This window comes from Pseudopodoces humilis, chromosome 2 (genome assembly GCF_049639895.1).
Source record: "Pseudopodoces humilis isolate 2021_Gansu_Grassland_sample_001 chromosome 2, ASM4963989v1, whole genome shotgun sequence".
In the NCBI taxonomy this organism is placed as follows: Eukaryota; Metazoa; Chordata; class Aves; order Passeriformes; family Paridae; genus Pseudopodoces; species Pseudopodoces humilis.
The window spans coordinates 31,553,154-31,568,624 of record NC_142201.1 but is presented as its reverse complement, the minus strand read 5'-3'; the positions used below and the strand labels follow the sequence as shown (position 1 = coordinate 31,568,624).

At 38.4% G+C, this 15,471-nt stretch overlaps 1 protein-coding gene across 2 annotated transcripts in view; it reads left to right on the top strand.

Annotated features, from left to right (window-relative positions):
• Window positions 1-15,471, top strand: part of GABRB3 (gamma-aminobutyric acid type A receptor subunit beta3) — a 196,492-nt gene that overhangs the window by 137,129 nt on the left and 43,892 nt on the right. The gene's annotated exons all lie outside the window — the stretch shown is intronic.

Genomic DNA, 15,471 nt, shown 5'->3' with positions numbered 1-15,471 from the left:
TTTATCTCATAATGAGTGTTTACAGTCCTACATAGGCTTGAATAGGCTTTCCCAAATTTGTAATATTTTTCAGAACAAATGTGCTTCCATGACTACTTTACAGATTTCAGGAAAAAAAATATATGTTTTTATGTATGTATTCTTTCAAGCAATGTGTGCACACAAACATCAAAGCAAAACTGGAAGGATTATAGATCTAGCTGAATTTATGTTAAATTCTTACACAGCGTACGTTAATGGTGTCTGTTGGGTAGATTTTTCTTATTTTCATTGATAATTTTTGTTACTCCTGCTTCATTAAAAGTAAAAAAAGGGAATAAAATCTCCTACTAGTCATTTCCACTGATTTTTCATCCTGTTTTTCTATGATGTCATTTGTTTTGTAAAAAACAAAATAAGGGCTTGTACTGGTATCAGTAGGAAGTGGTTTACATAATTTAGTACTGGTCTCGCTGTGCTTATCTGTTGTCATATCGGCATTGTGTACCAGGAAAATACATTTTGGTTTCACCACAGTGTTTACTGATGACCCCAGTTTACCCAAGTTTTTTGACATTTAGATACTCTTTTAATCCTTGTCCTGTTTTTTTTTTATGAGCTCATGGTCTTTATGTACTGCCATTGAGAGCAAAAGCATCAAACCAACTCCAGTGGACAGTATGAATATTAACATCTTTTCTAAGACAATAAAGACATTCTATATTAGTTTTTCTGCAGCTAAAACAATTTATTTTCTGCAAAACTTTCTGAGTGTTTTCTGTCCACAGGCTTTCAAAGATGGATGCAAAGATGTGTGGGAGTACAGAAGGAGAAGTAGGAAGCTTTTTTGTCATAGGGAAAACTACTTGGCAGGAGCAAACTCTTTGAATTAGTGCCAGACAAATTATATTGGTAGGAGAGGTCACATAATAGTCCAAAGCTACCAAAAGAGGACAGATGTAAGAAAGAAATGTGTTTTTCTCATGTTTATGGGGATGCAAATGATGTGCACATGTGCAGGTCAAATATCCTCAGAAGCACTGGAGTGGCTGCCCATGGAGTTTGGGATTGCTTCTTCACTAAAGCTGACATAATGGAAATTTGGCAGATGCTCTACTTTGATTAATGCAATTATTTTGTTTATCTAAGTAAATAAGATTACTTTTTGATCAAGTTTGCTTTAACACTTGTATTGACCTGATTTAATTGAACAAGTGTACAAGCAGATGCCAGTTAATGAAGACTACATCCTGTTGCATACCTTTATTCAGTGGCTACTAATACTTCAAATTTATGTCAGTGACAAAGTAAAAGTGCTGATAGGAAGGTAAACACTAACAAATGCAAAAATATTGTATCTGTAGTGCACAATATAAATGATGCTTCTTTTTTTTTTAATAAGAAATACAATAAAATCTGCATAGCAGGCTGACAGCTCTACTGCCCTCAGCTATCACATACATCTCCCTAGCTTTAGCCAAGTTGTATCATTGCTTTTATACAGATATTCATTGTGTCAGCTGACATTTTACTGCTTTCTGTTTTTTGCAGCCTGAAATGGCAGTCACTGATTCTGAAAAAAAGAGGTGTTTTCACCTGCTACCCCCAGCAAAGGCATTAAGCTGAAGATGTTTGCTATTTCTTAAGCAGGCAACCTGTTTTTTTTAAATTAATAGCATTTAATAAAATAATAAGTTTTCTATGAGCAGGAAATTAACACATCTTGTATTTTAACCACATACTCCAGTTGTTGTGGGCTGATATTTTACTGACTGGGAAGCACTGAAATGGTAGCATAGATCTAGGAATGAGCTGATTCAGCCCTTGAGTTCAATACTCAGGTAATTAGGAATTCCTTTGTTTACCTTTTTTTTTTTTTTTATGTTGTATATGTAAAGTAAAACTGCCTTTCTCTATTCTGCACTCACAGGGTATCAATTATTTCTTTTTAAACAGTGGTTTATTTCTCAACATTTGAATTGAAAAGTAAAATTTTTCTGAAAAATTATTTCAAGCATATTAAAGTACATTCATATATGAACAGCCTCTGAGCATGTTTCCTTTCATCTTCTCCATTTGTCTAATGCTTCATAATGTGTATTCCAGACAGAATCAATTTTTAAATGCTAAATAATGAAATTTGGTTTGTGAATATTAGTTAATTAATCATTGCAACTGTAGCAGCACATTTGGATATTACTGTGTTGAGATTCATGCAGAGTGATAGCTTACTGGATCTTGTTACCTTTTTGGTGAGAAAAGGAAATGAATGTGTTTGGTGTTGTTTTGTCTAGCACTGGTGTTTATTTACACAAAAACAAGAGTATTTGAAAAGTCTTGTTTTCCTGGTCCCATTGTGTGAATACAAGAGAAATCTCCCTTGTGTTCAGAAATAAGTAGGTCATCAGCACTCCACCCAAAACCCCATCTGTGGGTCTTGGCTTTCTCCCAGGACTACATATGCAGAGGTCTCCTCACTGATAGTGCAAGTGATAGTGCAAGCCTAGAAAAGTATTAGGCTTTGTCCCACATGAGCTGCTCTTTTCTAAACTGCTAAGATATGGATTTGGTACATGGACCACCCAGTGGATGAAGAATTGTCTGGATGGTCTCACTCAACTCCCCAGTGTCTCAGGGACATTCCTCAGGGCTCAGTACTGGGACCAGCACATCATATCCTGGGCTCCATCAAGAGCAGTGTGACCAGCAGGTCAAGGGATGTGAGTTTCCTGCTCTGCCCCTGTGAGACCCCACCTGGAGTGCTGCATCCAGCTCTCAGGTCACTGCTACGAGAAAGGCAAGGGACTCAGTTGGAAGGAGGTCAGAGGATGGTCAGGGGGCTATGAGCACCTCTCCTATGGAGTAAAGCTGAGAGAGTTGGGACTATTTAGCCTGGAGAAGGTTTCAGGGAGACCTTATGGAACCTTCTAGTACCTAAAGGGGCCCACTAGAGTGCTGGAGAGGGACTGCGTACAAGGATGTGTAGTGATAGGACCAGAGGGAGTGGCTTCAAAATGGAAGAGGGTAGATTTATATTAGAAAGAAGAAATCCTTTCCTCTGAGGATGGTGAGGCACTGGAACAGGTTGCCCAGAGAAGCTGTGAATGCTGTATCCCTGGAAGTGTTGAAAGGCTTGCCTGAATGGGGCTTTGAGCAGCCTGATCTAGTGGAAGGTGCCCCGTGGTGGGGGGGTTGGAATCAGGTGGCCTTTAAAGTTCCTTTCAGCCCAAACAATTGAACGATTCTATGATTTTTACTTTGGTCCTTTCTGCTTTTTATATGTGTATTTATGAAGATTCTAAATCTCCAACATCTGCATTTTCAAAATGTTTCAGGCACTGTTTTGACACATAGCTTTCCTTGCCTAACTAAATCATGTGAAAGGCACTGCCCTCCTAGTGTTTCAGCTACCTCTATTCTTTCACCAGAAGTCTAGTTTCTCTAGTGAAAAGCAGAACTGCAAAAATACTATATCTGCATTTGACTGAAATACTTACCAGACTTCTTAAGGAAAGTGCACTAGGGTTTGGGGTTTCTTTCCTCCAGCTTCAGTGAAAATATATAACATAAATATTTTTAGGGTAAATATCTATTGCATATGGGTGCCATTCTCTGTTCCTTTCGTTTATACTGGTTTAAAATCTATCAGCTAGTGACAGTGTGTCATATGACAGCAATAGATAATCAAAATATTTGCATCTTGCGTTGCCAAATGAGAGAGACCACAACCCCCCAAGCCAGCCTGACTTCATTGCAACAGAACATTTGTATTTCCAGTTTCAATCTCTGCTGCTTGGATTATTTCTAGAGTGTAACTAAATGATACATGTGCAAACGGGTACAAATCAGTTGTGGTGTTTTCTGCAAAGCTGTTTCTTCTTGTGGAGTGACAGCTACACAAGATGAATGGGATTTCATCATTATGGTTGGAGGCCCTAGTGAAAACTGCATTGCAGGTTTAACATGTTAGAGATGAATTTTTATGGTTTTATGATTGTTCCAGTTTTCTTCTGAGGCAGAAAACAGCAAAGACTGTTGGAAGTTACTTTGTAGTTTAGAACTTGCTGGACCAAGATTGCTGAAGAATTTTTTGGCTAAAACTTTCTTGTAACAACTTCACAGTTAAAGTGATCAGTGAAGGGAAAGTGTGTACACTAAAACATATTTTAGTATGTTTTGAGTAAAAGGTGTCAACTTTTTCCTTGCATATGAAGAGTAAAAGAATAAAATGTTCATTCAAAGAACAAATTGATCAGTAAAGATGCGACATATGAAGACTAAAAGAACAAAATGTTCAGTAAGGGTGCTATATTCGGAATAGAATTACTTATTTTTAGAATGGATTTTTAAAAATTGCTTAGAAATAGTTTAGCTAATCCATCTGAAGGAAGTTTCAACATCCTGGGAAAGTTGTGATATATGTTGTTTATGAAGGCAACAAATAAGGAAATGCGGTGACTGCATCAGATTAGTTTGGTTGCAGTCTACTGTGATTCATTCCTTGATAATGAACGTTTTAATTATTCTCAACAGTTATCCTGAGGCCCTTTGGAGGCACTGGTTTGAAATCTTTAGAATTCAAAGGAAGGTCTCCAGACTACTAAGTGCCATTTCCTTAATGCTGTATGCATAAATATCCAGGTGGTGAGACCTGCATGAACCAGTGAGTACTCCTTCTCTAATTCAACATTAAAACAGCAGTATCAGCCCATGGAAGCTGCCGGAAAAAGAGGAGGGATCAGTAGCCATTTACCTTTATTACCTGCATGTAAGTCTTAGAACAAAATGCAGAATGCTTCTGGCTGAACTTCAGAAGCCTTTTAGTCTTTCTTCTTCCTTCTGACTGCTGAATTTATGGTCCTGATAAATCTGAGTCTGGGTAGCTCAGATAATACGTAAAACCTGAGCATACTGATAAAATAGTTAGCTTTTAGAAGCTTTTAGATTCAAAGATCTGTATTATTTCTTTCCAAGGCAAGGAGTTATTTTTACTACCTATATGTTTTAGAGAGGTTTAGATTAGTGAGATTTTAATTGGTTACTTCTAACAGTGAATAAACACATTTGATGGACAGAAGAATGGCAAAAGCCAGGAAACAGCAACCAGCAAAATTTCTAAGACCACCCCTGCAGAATTCCATGACTGCTTGTTATTCACAGCACTTTCAGAAGGAAGAGAAATATTTATCAAAACACATTCACATAAATACAAGTCCTGGCTTTTGGAAAAAGGTTGGTCCCAACACCTTAAAACGTTCTGTTTCAGTTTCTGCACCGTTATATCTGTGTGAATTCAGACTAAATCCACAGAGGAGAAATAAGGAGGAATCTATTGCTCTGGTCTGATAATACTGTAATGAAGGTAATCTGAAAAGCACATAGTGGCAGAAACAAGTACGGGGGAATGCATTTAGAGGAAGAAATATGATTTCCATGGAAGGAGAAATGCATTTAAAAGCACAGATCAAATTAGATATACTCAGAAACAAAAATCTGGCAAAAAGGATAAAGCTCCAGTGACATAGACCATATAATGGATGACTGTAGGTTGAATGCTAAAAGAAAAAGAATCAATAAATGAAGAATTTGCCTGAGCAGAAACTTGGTTTATAGAAGGAGGAAGAAATGTCTAGGAGGCAGAACACAACAGAAAGAAACAATGTTTGCCCTGAAAGAAGGGAAGCATACATGTTTAATTTTGGGTTGTATTTAGTCTTGTATCATAGCATTCTACATGAATCATTATTTTATTGTTTACTGGGAGAAATTAACATCTCTTTTACACAGGAGTACAACCCCATCAGAACCTGTAGAGTTCTAATAGCATCACATTAGCTGAATCTGGTGCATTATGTGTAAATTGTCTGTTTAAGCTCGGTCCAGAATCTGAATCACATGATAGAAATAATTTAAAATGGGCAGCTCTTCTGCTGTGGCTGTGTTCTAGAGAATGCTTATCTGGGCATGGACATGCCACAGGTCTCCATTAAAGCTGTGAATGTGCTTTCATCCTACCTAAGTGCAAGACCAACAGTATTTGAGTGTAAGCTGCACACTATCACTGTTGTTCCATATTTTTGTCAATACTTTCTCCATGTGATGCTTGCTTTCAGTCAAAAGTGAGCATAACCCTTGAATGCCAGAATAAGCATACCTAAAATAAAACATTGTCCTAACATGATGATGTAGAAACAGTCTGAAAACAGAAGCTGCTTATACCTGTATTGCAAATTACAGCCTGGTTTTGCAAGGTGTTGGGATGCCAAAGAAGAATGTTAGCCCTGCTTTGTGTGTTCTTTCTTCATCAGCCTCTCATGAATTCTTCCTTGTAAATCAGCCACACTTGGATCCTGGTTCTGGGGCATTAGGCCCCTCCTAGGGAACTCCACAGTTCAAATCACAGCACAGAGGACTGCGGCTCCTGTCTCATCAGGCTGCTCAAACTGCACCCTTACAGCAGAGTCTTGTCTCCTTTTCTCATACTCCTGAGCCCTTATGTCACTTTTTGATCAGGCAGCCCATCAGCCTGATGGCATCTCCACAGGCTGCATGGGTGCAGCTTGCTGCTATCATTGCTCCAGTATCAGTAGACTTTGTGCACGTGGTTTCACTCCTCTTGAGGTCTGTTTTGCTTTCCAAATGCACATGTGTGCAGTGTGAAGTACACACTTGAACAGGACTGCTGTATGTAAGTAGCTTTGTGGCTTTAGCCCTAAGAGGGCTTGGGCAAATCCCACAACTTCCGGTTTAGTTCAGATTTTCTGGTTTTAACACTATACATCATCTGAAATAAACAACTTGAGTCTTTCATTAGTGGCAATCAATGACAGCAACCAACGAATCATATCAACATTAATTAGGCAACTGATGCCTCCAAATCTAATTAATGCTTTTTTCCTAATAAATAAAAAAAAATCTGATTAAATTATTCTGATGAATTCCCATTAAAATTTGAACAATTTGTTTGCATAGAGCTTCAGTAAGGAGTTCAATATCGTAGGTAGTATAGGCACTTAAATCCTAACTGCACCTAAAAACCTTTAAAAAAAAAAAGGAACAGTTGGTAATTTTTTTATAAAAGTTGGAATTTTTTAGGACTTTCTGTGAAAAGTTAATGCTAAGTGATGAAGAACTGTGTCTGGGTGGTTCTTGAGGCAATCAATTGTACACTGTCTTTGATTACATTTGAGCATGGAGTATTTCCTTCCTTAGAATCAAAGTAAACACAGCAAATACATCCTGACAGTGTGTTTTGCTAAGTTCGAAAGAAAACAGTGCATGTAGTGCGTGGCTGGAGTCACCATACACTCCATTTTTCATGTCACTGAGCTAAACAAGCCAGTATTTTATTCAGAAGACAGGTTCTCTCTTCCCTTGGGCTTTCATTAGCCTTTCCTCTGCACTTTTCCCAGATGAAGTTTTTGAAGAAAAGTGACCAGAACTTTTCAGCATAGTTTAGAGGAAATTTAAACTGTTACCTTGTGCAGTGGCACTTTGACTTCCGTCTCCTGCTGCATTCTAGGATTACAGTAGCATCTTTCACATACACATTTCACTGATAACTCCTAGTGCTCTTGTTACTGCCCAAAACACCCAGCTGCATCATGTATGATTTCTACTGACTGATCAGCTATTCTTGTTTTCAGTCCCTGGGCACACAGCTTTCCTCTTCTGTGTTCCCCAATTTCAAATCATTTCATTCCATTTGACTGAAAGGAGAGCTTAACTTAGTAGAGTAACTGAAGTGTACCCCAAACTATGGCAGTCAAAGAAATTCTGGTCTTATGAAAGGCAGGGGTTCATTTTCCACAGTTTTCAATATAATTTGTCATTGTCTTTAATGAAAACACCCAAATGACATTGCATTTTGTCGACTTTTGAAGACTATTCCTGCAAAGAAATGTCAATTGATTTTGAAAATTTGAGGTATGTAAAATAAATACTTCTTCTCCAAAAAAAGCAATATTGCCTAGTGATATTTTAAAAATCATTTCTAATTGAATTAGCCTTCTAGAATTCATAGCCACAGGTAAAGGTTTTGAAATAATAGGTTCAACTCTTCATGTATTTCAGGTGACTTGTGAATGATCACAAATTAGTTTTTTTGAAATGTTGACTATAACCCATAACCTTTTTAAAGCCTAGGTAGGAGAGCCATGTTACTAAAAAGATGAGTTAATGTGACAGAAAGACACTGCATGTCTCTCTCATATACAGTAACATGGAACCAGGATTTAGAGACTGCATGCCTGCATGTACAAATGCATGTATAATCTGTGCTCTTGGTAGGAGTGATAAATTCTTTATATTTGGATTTAGTCATTATATAAGCAGGGACCCACTTTATGAGTCCATTTGCAATATGTCAACCGTGTCATGCTATTGCAGTAATAACGCATGTATCAATAACTCAAAGGCCTTTTTCTAAGCATAGAATAAATCACTTAGCTGGGGAACAGAGTCCGAGTTCAAAGAAAGTCAGTTCGTTTTTTAGTGTAAACACATTTGTTATAGTTAGTTGTAAAAGATAATCAATCAACCCTGTTTTTCAAATGCATCCATTTCTGTCATTACAGCCAAATTTCTGAGATCTCTTTTCCCACTCTAGCATCAGATATTTTAATGCATTCAGCATCCAGCAGCTTCTACTCTGAAGGTGAGCTGCTGGATTTGGGACCTTGTAGAACAGCTGGTCATACAGGAATGAATTCTTTGTGAGATGAACCTGGACAGGCATGAAAGAGATAATGTAAAACCTGGTTGTATCACACATAGATTTACATTTCGTTTCTGACAGAGATACGGGCTACTTTATGTCCTCGTTTTATACAATTAGTAATTTGGTAATTCTGTCTCTGCTTGTACCTGATAATTGCAAATCTAATTAGAAAAAGATAAACACTATAGGAGCTGTCACAGAAAGTAGCCAATAGTGGAGAAAAATTATTTGTTTGCATAAGTAGAAACAGAGTCAAATTTGAATATGGTACACTAAGGTGGAGGAACAATTATGTTTAGCTTCCCCAATGATCTATATTGTCATGCAATATGGTTTTAGGTACATCTTTTTCATCTAGCAGAATTTGAACTATTTACAAGTTTTGTACCATGTACAAAGTTTTATACTTGGTCATAAGCAGAGTCATTTTGTCTGCATACTGTGGATAAAACCAGGTGAAATAAAAATTCTTAAAATTTAAACTGCTAAAAGAATTTTTCTGTAGTTTTAATAGATTCTTTAAAGTGAAATATTTCCTCCTTTGCTGGCATGATCTGTGTGTATGAGATAACATAACCAACTTTGCATTTGGTGTGAGTAGCATGACCTCTTGATTTGAGATTACATTGGTCTGACAACAGTTGTCAGATTTCAGGTTTTCCTGATTGTATCGCCCTAGAAACCTACCACACTCCCTTTCTGACGCAGGTTTTATAACCCCAAGGATTCCAGAGGCTCTCTAGCATGCTGCCATGGAGAGCAGCAGCCTCACCAGGGGCCGGGCAGACAGTGGTCTGCCAGGAACACGGACGTAAAGCTGGCATCTGCACCCTTGCACAGCAGCGAGCAGCACTGCCTGCCTGCAGGCTTGTGAGGCAGCGAGCAGCTGGGGGGCAGAAAGTTGTCCCTGGACACAGCAGCAAGTCCAGGAGCTGCTCTGTCAACAAGTGGTCCAAAATCCAAGACTACATATATATTTATAGACTATAGTCTATATATATAGACTGTAGATATATATAGGTGGAGAAGCTGCGCAAGCAGTTGTGGGGTTAGAGGTTCTTCAGGGGGTTTATGGTTAAACTTCTGCCTGTAATTGTTGTGCTGTGTTGAAAAGCACCATTTTAACTGATGTTTTAACCAATTTAAAAATCTTTCAATCAGCAAAACCCACTCAAATAAAATGTGAATGGTGTTACAGTTGAGAAATAAAGTCAAGCATATTACCCCTATTGATCAGCTCATCAGGAGTTGGATTTTGATTATTCTAGATCCCTTCTGACAGGTTATTCTATGATTTTGTGAGCTTAAATTGGAAAGAATGCAGTTCTGATGTCAAGCTCCAACGAAATTTAAATTTACATATATATCTATCATCTTCAAGCAATGTTTTCATTTTACATTATGTATTGCTTGTGTTTATTTGCCAACTTCACAACTATAAAACACGTATTTTAGCTATCTGATTCATTGCCATGTCATTGGCTTCAAAGGCATTTTGCCTCCTCTTCATAAAATTCTGTTTTCTTCATCGTCTTACTCATGCTATGTATATACAAGTATCAAAAGGTAATAATTAGACACATCTGCTTACATTTGCCAGGAACAGATGCTAGACAAATTAAAGTGAACGTGAGTATCACTCAAAATCTTTGAAGAAGTGACTCTAAAATAATGTCTGAACTTTAACAGGCAGTAAAATACTCTACATTGACATATTTGTGCTATTTGCAAAAATCTCATGTTCAAAATCATCTTCATATGCAGTTGAATCCAAAATGAATTGTGTGTTTCAGGTGACGCTTCTACTTCCTTTCGCCTGGGAAAGATAAGTTGTCAGCACTGATAGCAATGCTTATTAACACCACAGGACAGTCACATCAGCTCCTGAGCAGCACTGCAGAGTCCTAAATGACTTCATAGCATGCTCGAAGAAGATAAAGACACGAGAATGGCTTTATGAAGTTAGACCTGAAATCTTCCTTTCTTGCTATTCAGTTTCCTGCTGTGGGCAATGATGAATGCTCTAGCATAGCATAAAACTAGGTTGAGACTAAGTTATGTTATTTCTCTGATATTCTTCCAGCATCAAACTATGAAACTGCTCAGGGGCTTCCTGAGACATCTGCTTGTTTTTGGTGCCAAGCAGTGGATAAGAACCACCTGGTTTAAACATGTACATAAATATATATATATATACATATAGGTGAAAATAGAGTATCCTTTCATTTGTTCATAGCCCAACATCTGGTAATTTCATTTGCTGGTCTCTGTTTCTTACAAGTGAGGAGGAATAAATAGCTGTTGGCCTCCTCCACAACATTATTACAAATATCTTCAATTTATCTCTTAGTTGCCTCTTATGTAGGCAGAAAAATCCTTGCGTGGTTAGTCTGGTTTTATATGGAGTTTTTTGCCTCTCATTCTCCTTGCTGCAGTTCCTTGTACCTTGTTATGCTATGCCCTGGTGGGGACAGGCACCTGAACTGTACTCAGTATTCAATGTGTAAGTCGACTAAAATGATGCAGTGCAATGAGTTTTCCTTTTTTCTTCAGCACTCTCAGTAACCATAGAATGGTTGGGTTGGAAGGGACTGTAAAGATCACCTGGTTCCAGCCCTGCCCCCATGTGCAGGGATGCCACTCACTAGATCAGAGCTCCATTCAAACTGGCCTTTCTACCTTTTTTCCAAATAGTCTTAATGTTTGCTTATTTTGACTTTACAGGATACTGAACTGATTTATTCATGAAAATTCTGGTTAATACCACAATTTATTTTTTTTTTTCCTGAGAGGCCATAGTTAGCTCAGAAACTACTATTAGTCCATACTTAGGACTGTTTCTTGTTTCTTCCCCATGTGCATTACTTTGCATCAGCATGGATTTTTTTTTCTACTTTATCACTCAGGCATACAGAATGCTGCTGTCCTTCTGCACCTCCTCACAGTCACACTTCTCATCTTTATTATTCAAAGAAATGTTGTAGCGAATCTAGGTACCTCAGTGCTCATCTCCTGCCTTCATGTCTATGAAGATGATGGAGACCTGCACAAATCCTCATTCAGGTCTGCAGATGACCTAAACCAGGACACTCTCACTGTTGCAAAAACTACTGGTCTCTGTTTCTTGTCTTATACCTGGTCATTAACAATGTAAATGTAAAACGTTATTGCTTGACAGGGCTTTCTTTTTATATCATTTGATGACTTAGTAAGTGTTTTTGCCTTTAAAAAATCAATACTTTGGCAGTTTTGTCATGCTTTTTTATTTTGCTTTTTATGAGTATCTGATCTATTTTCTTCCCCTTTGGATGTGACTTCTTATTTTTGAAGTACATCTTTTTAGTTGTAATAAATAATAATAAAGTAAACATTCTGGGGTTTGTTTGTTTGTTACTCAACAGTTGCTTTCAATATTTAGAAGTTCACATTATGATGACTAGAAACAATCTTTTCTCCAACTTTGAAGCAAACAGCCTAATATTTTATTTTTTGAAATCAAATACTATTTTTATTATTAAATAATAAATAATAATTTAGTATTTTCTCAGTTTTAAAAAATAATTTCCCAATTTCATCAGGATTATTGAGCAGCGTTTCTGTCACAGCATTTTGCCCCATGACTTGCACATTGCTCAGAACCCAGTCGGGGGTATCTTGGCTTGTTTCAGCTTTTAGCAAAAGCTCCTCCATGAATCAGTCATTTGTAGTGTCATTTAGTGTCTGCATCACACCCCAACCTGACATTTACCCAGTCTTTGTGGGAGTGATTGAAGTTTCTGATTATTAATTTGTTTTCTTGTTGTCTTTTGAATCTCTCTTGGTACCTCACTCACACCACTGTCATCTTTTTCTTGTGCTTCTGTAGTCCTGGTGTCTTAATCCATAATGTGCAACATTCAGAACAATTATCTGATGTAAAGCATTCTTTAACATACACTTCATCCTTTTTTCCTTGCCTCTGTAGTTTGTAGTTTCCACTGAATGCCTTTCCTTTCATCAAGTCTCTGATGCTCCTGGTAGGTCAATATTCTCCCTTAAAACTAAGTGTCCTCATTCCTTTATCTAATTTAAAACTTGTAGCATTTCAATAGTAGGATATATGTATTTGATCTGGTTGCTATTTTTTCTATGCTATCTTTAAATGGTATTTTTGGGCACAGAATGAGCTTAACTCCTACATAAGTTTTATGAACTTCTGTCCTATGTTTCTTCTAAAGGATATAAATATTTTTATAATTTCACCCCTCTATGATATATATCCCCAAGCCAGATTTTTTTCTGCACCTGTTTAGGTTTCCTCTAGCCTTTAATTCAATCTCCTTCTTTGGTGACCTTCCTGTTTTTTTACAGCAGCTTTATCTGAATCCTATTTTTGCTGTAAAGACTTTGTACAAAGTTTGTCCAGTTCCTGATGAGTCTAAACCCTCCATTCATACACCACTGTCTGAAGCCAGCATGAAATGCACTGCTGGAGGAAGAGCAGAGGTAGATAGATGGTCAAGGATATAATTTTCATATTTGGGAGATCACCTGATCATCCTAACTGAGCAACTCTGCAGAATACTAATCTCTATCTGAAAGTAAATGTATATAATGTGCCTTGCTCATGCTGGTTTACACAGACACATTTTGTCCACCCAAAGGCCTTGTGGGGAAAATGATTTCTTGCCGCATAAATGCACTTCCTGCTTCTGAGGTATTTGACAATGTTGACATATTGACAATATATTGACAATATATACTGATATATTGACAATAGTAGATGAATTAGGTAAGTAATTGAGCAGTGGTTATAGGCTGTACCTGTGGGAAGACAACTCAGTTTCTTTAAGTAACTTGTCTCTGCCTGTGCTTCTGAATTTGAAGTGTGCCTTTGCAATCAGTGTATCCATCTAGCACAGATGTATATGAGGAATTTTGCTGTGAGTGCACATTGCTGGATCGTGTCCCACTTCCCAGCCACTAGCATCCCCCAGTCCTCCACAGGGCTGCTCTCAATCCATTCTCCATCCCGCCTGTATTTGTGCTTGGGTTTGCCCTGATGCAGGTACAGGACCTTGCATTTGACCTTACTGGACTTCATGAGGCTCACACAAAGGAGAAATATCCCCTACAGGATCAGTTTTGCTCTAAATATCCTAAGTAGACACGGACCTCTGGACATGCCTGCCTTTATAGTCATGGCTTAAGGAGTTAGGCAGCATTGTAGTTTGAAACTCTCCTCTTTTTTCTTCTTGCAACTGCACATTGTGATTCCCTTCCAAAAGTTAATAGCAGATCTTTGCAGGATGTTCAGACCCCATGCAAGAGAGGAGACTCTCCTTCAGCAGGATATTTCTTTATAAAATCACTCACAGCCTGATCTTTAAAGGACATTGTCAGAAGGACACGCTCTCTTGTACTTCTTCCACAGGTCTTTGTACAGCAAGAAGTTAGCGTGGATGTTAAATATCATGTATGCTCGCAATATTTCCTCTTGGGTGCAGCATTTGGGGGATTTCTTCCATTTATTTATTTTGTGCTTTGCTGAGTTTCATGAGCATTGCCGTGTCACGGGGTGAGTTTATCCTACCTGCAGTAATGAGTTGTTAGTAAATGCATGTTTTCCTCTTGACTTAGCATGCATCCTAATTTTGTTACTGTGAGATGTAGAGTTGGACTTAGCATTACTGATGGAGTGAAAGGAAGATGTGAGAGAAGCTGGCAGTGTGAGTGACACGTCTGGAGGGAAGGGAGGAGGCAGCAGAGGATAGTTCAGGCGTCACCTTTGCAATCCTCAGCCACCGTGGATAAATCTCTTCCAGTTCACTCTCTTACTCTGAAATGAGCAGATAAAAGCACAGATAAAAGCCTGGTACAAATGAAATACCCTCTTACGTATAAAAAGCCACAGGGGCCAGGTTGTCTGTAATGGCAGGGGATCCTCATGAAAGGCAGAGAGGCAGCGGGCAGCAAGGGCCCATCCCAGAGCAGGGCAGCTGGGGGCACCAGGACAGCTCCAGCCCTGGGAGCAGGGGACCACTCTGGGGCCCAGGGGTGGGCTGAGCTTGGTTAGGCCAGGGCTGGCTGGGGCAGGGCTGTGGAAGCTGGAGGCTAGCCCTGCTGGGACATTGGTGGGGCAGGAGCTGATGGACCAGGGGCTGACCTGGAGTCCTGGGCCCTCGGCTCTGGCAGGGTATGGGGATGCCCTCCAGGCCTGTTACTGAAAATACACAGATTACATTTCAAGTTTAGCATAGCTAAAGCGTTTGATGGCTAATGTGTTCTTGCTCTCTTTCTCAAAGGGTGTTTTGTTCGCTGTGTCTGTCTTGAACAGAATATCTGCTGTTTCAGATAATCACAGACAGTAAGTAGATCTTTGGGTGTCAGCCTTGCTGCTCCAGTGCCAGTGAGATTGGCTGGCTCCCAGAGTCAGCAAATGGATAGGCTGGGAGATAAGAAAATTAAAGAAATTCTTCCCACAGAGGAGTAAATGCTCCTTTTTTTTTTTTTTTTATCAAAAAGTGTGGATGTGAACAGATACATATTTTCATTTTCATTCAAGTGCGTATATCCCTCAGCTCTCTGTTCCTAAATATAGTTTTGATTTTTTTTTTTTTGTGGGCTCTGGAGTGATTATAAAAAAGTTCTACAGTGCCTTTACAAAAGTAATTTTTACAATTCTGTGGTGGCAAAAAATCTGTAGACTTTTCAGTGTGAAATACCAGTTACAGAAAACATTTTTGAATGTTTTTCATCTTTAATCACAGCAAATAAGAGGGGCATGGAGCTAT